Source organism: Nicotiana sylvestris, chromosome 6, assembly GCF_000393655.2.
Source record: "Nicotiana sylvestris chromosome 6, ASM39365v2, whole genome shotgun sequence".
In the NCBI taxonomy this organism is placed as follows: Eukaryota; Viridiplantae; Streptophyta; class Magnoliopsida; order Solanales; family Solanaceae; genus Nicotiana; species Nicotiana sylvestris.
The window spans coordinates 48,516,231-48,520,445 of NC_091062.1; positions in this window are offsets into that span (position 1 = coordinate 48,516,231).

Genomic DNA, 4,215 nt, shown 5'->3' on the forward strand with positions numbered 1-4,215 from the left:
GTCAACACATAATAACAATTTGTAGAGAACCTTATCAAGAATATTTTTGTGATTAGGGATACGTTCGCGTAACCTGATTATATTTCTAAAAGCAATTCGGATTATGCGTTCGCGCAACTTCGATCGAATATTTAATAAAAGGGATTCCTCGGAGAATATCATTATTAATTTCATAAAAACCCGAGATGTGAGGTTCACTACTTAATTATACAAAAAGGGCGAATGTTCTTGATTTTATTAAAGCATAATTTCGAAAATAATTATTATAATAAAAATATTATCTATATTATTGTGTACACGTGCGCGTGACACAACTCTGCATGTTTTTAAAAATATAATTTATAACACGAATATACGTACGCGTGATTCGATTCAAAGAAGGGTCTTTAAATATAAATAGAAGCGGTAACAATAAAATCATGCAATAAAAATGTATTTTACAAATCAAAATAATCAAGCCGAATATAACAGTTGAGCGACCGTGCTAGAACCACGGAACTCGGGAATGCCTAACACCTTCTCCCGGGTTAACAGAATTCCTTATCCGGATTTCTGGTGCGCAGACTGTTAAATAGACAGAGTCATATTCTCCTCGATTCAGGGATTAAAACCGGTGACTTGGGACGCCTTAAAATTCCCAGGTGGCGACTCTGAAACAAACAAACAAATCCCGTTTCGACTGTCCTTTAATTGGAGAAAACTCCCTTGCACCCTCGCGGGGGCGGAAAAAGGAGGTGCGACAGGCGCCATCACGACCGGGTTAGAAAATTGGGTCGTGACTAGATGGTATCAGAGCCTAGGTTACATAGGTCTCACGAGTCATGATCAGGTTTAGTAGAGTCTCGCGGATCGGTACGGAGACGTCTGTATTTATCCTCGAGAGGCTGCAGAACCTTTAGGAAAACTTCACATTCTTGAATTCTTATCGTGCGTTCTTGATTCAATTTGAAAAGTAACTCTTGAAATTCCTTCCACGCGTTCGCATGCGCGCATGCGCTCTCAGTATCAGATATGCCTTGATGGCTTGTGATTCCCTGATTGAGGGGCGAGACGTGATCTCTATGAGTTGATGTTGGGCTAGTCTGAAGGACTTGAGGCCAGATCTTTGCCTATGGCTGGAGTGCCGAGGTGTTGATTGTGTGAACAAGTGTTTTTGAACTTATATGGTCGGTAGTGTCCCCGTTAGTGGAAATGACGGTTATGGCTATGTGAGGAGTATATTAGTACTACGAGGCATATCCATATGAACTGGAATCGATGAGAAGGGGTATGTTGAATGATGGAAGAATTAGTAGATGCTTGAAGTCTATATTGATTCAAGTTATAGCCCGAGTTAAGGGCGTGTGAAGAATCTTTTCAGGACTCCTTGTTGGGAGTGAAGTAAATTTCATGTTGCGGTATGAGTAAAGTCTCAGGAAGATCAAATGACTGCGTAATGCTTATGGCGGTGGAAGGTATACGAAAATATTATATTGAGGCGAAGCAGGTGGGTTATCTCCCGCGAAGTTTGTTGAGGTGGTGTGATCCTCATGTGAATGACAGAAGATCTTATGTGCAAATGAAAGGCACGTGTTAAAATTTAAAATTTAGGATCGCTTAAGAGAGTGGGCTTAACTGTTGCGGGGATGAATGCGAGATTTGCAGAAGATTTACAGTACTAGATGATCCGAGTTTTCACAAGCTTACAAATGATTTGAGTTTAATCTCACTATGGTATTGTGGCATCAATAGAGTAAAAGTGTTATGAGATATTGAGGGTATCTTGATCTATGGCTTCGAGCCAAGTAGAGGTAATGGAAAGATAATGTATTTACTAGACCAGTTGCGGTTCCGACGGAAGATGCAGACGTATCATGAGATCACTTAATGAATCAGGTAAAGGTCAGGATGTTAGAGGTGGAGGTGAGACTTTAGAGGTGGAGACACAGTCCGGTGATATATTTTCTATGGTATGGCTGAGGTTGCTACACCAGACGACATCGTTATAAGTACGGTCTCGAATTATTATAAAGTCAAAATTTCCTTAACTTGATTCGGTTTTGAGTATCGAGGAAAGTTCTCCTATTGTACTCCACTTATGAGTGAGCTTCGTAATTCTTAAATCTACATATGTGAATACTTCTGTTGGGGAGATTATATGGAGATAGCTATGTCTATCATTATGTGTTGGTCACTAAAAATAGTTGTGAGGCTAAAAGTGACCTTTGTTAATCAATTCGATGAGTTTGATGTAATTTCTAAATAATTGATTTCAGTTGAAAATTATATGCCCTACCGGTAAGAGGGATCATTGTATGTTGTGATTTTGTTTAACCGAAATTATTTGAAAGAAGGAAGAAAGGAAATGAAAAATTTTAGTTGGCACAATGTGCAAAATACTTGTGATTCAGAGTTGAGGATGAGATCCTCACATTTTTATATGATATAAAATATTTAAACCGGGCTACAAGCTGCGGAGGATGTTATATAAGGACGAGGTCCTTGTGGTGAAAAAAAGGTTATGTGTTTAAAATTCTCCCTTGTGAAAATTAAAAATTTGTACTATAGTACTTATAGGGAGTCATGCCTATGAGGCTTATTTGAAAATTCTTGTACGAATATCTCTGTGCATAATTTGCCAAATTGTATTGTAATTATTGAGTTTTAGCTTATGAGATGAGTTCCCAGGTGACGTTAAATGTGACTCATTAATCTGAGTAAGTAATAATGAAGTCTTCATGCCTCACATTCTGTTGTCAGTATTGTGAAAATTTGAAATGAGGTGGTGGTTAATATGAGATTTATTGATAATGATGGAATTATTTATGAACAACTATTAAGACCAGAAATGTGGTTATGATCATACAAATGATGCGTTTCATGTCAAAATATCATTGTGATAATGTCGGGCTTGTAATGCGGAGATTAGTGTTATTGATATACTTGTGGTACTTGTTGGGTTGTGGACATGCTGTTAGGAGTTGTTTTGGTGTTACTCTGACAGGTGCATAGGCCCAATTACAAGGGAGACTCTGCCGAAATATTTGAAAAATCTGGGAGTTGGTCAAATTTGGGGACTTAAGAAAGTTGAAATGTTGAAAGAATATCTAAGATCTATATGAAGTCGTTCGGTTCATTTGGTTGTAGATTGTGGGGTGTTGTCCCGGCTATGGTGGTAGTTCTTTCATGTTATGAGAAGAAATGACTTATTACGGGTCCAGGAAAGGCTATCAGCCTAGTTTAGTGCGAGCAGAATCGACCTGAAGTGGGTGAATGGATTTAAATAGTATTATGGGTTTCATGTGAGTCAGATGTGTTCATTTTAGTATAGCGCTCCTCAAGGAGGGGTGTTGGAATATCATATATTGTTCCGTGTTCGTCAACTCATGTAATATTGTGATTGTGCCACGTGTGCTATGAAACAGCTTGATAAATTCCTATTCTCTGGGGAAAAGTCCATATTAGTTGTGTGAGTTGAGCAGTCCATTCCTGAATCATTTCCTTATGTATCTTGTTCGCATTATGGCCTATTGGCGCATTTTTGCATCATATGAGACCGTTGGTCATTGTCTGTGGTGATTGGTTGTTTGAGCAGCTCGTACTAGGTGATGCAAGACTATTGGTATCGGGGACCATTGTAGTGGGATTATGTGAGGTATATTACAAGACAGTTACCAGTATTTGAGTAGTAATGAAGTGATGATTTTAGTCAAAAAGGAGAGAATTACTGTTTGGTTAACTCTGCAATTGGTTAGAAATTTCTGAACATCTCCTCCATTGTGGTTGTATCGTCAGCATTATAACAGAATGTATAGGTATATCATCATATGCATTGGGAGCATCAGAGTCGTGGAATTTTGGCTATTAAGGTTCATGGAGTGTCATTGTGGTTAGATGGTGAATTATGAGATGCATGGTGCTAATTCAACAAAGGTACGCAGTCGTGTTCTGGTACCTCGTGTGGTAGTTGATACAGTGTTTATATACAGGGAACATGTTTGGCAGATAATTTCAGGTGTTGGAATTGGGTTCTGAGCTTATTGTATGGATAAAAGAGGATATCTGCAGATTTGATCAAACTAATGTGTCCATATGAGTTGTGGTAGCACGGGCAGGTGCACGAGGTGTTAAACAGTGATTTTAGATAACTTAAGAGCAGTTCTTGGAACGTTCGAGGACGAACGTCTATTTAAGTGGGGGAGAATGTAACGACCCAACCGGTCGTTTTAAGCTCTA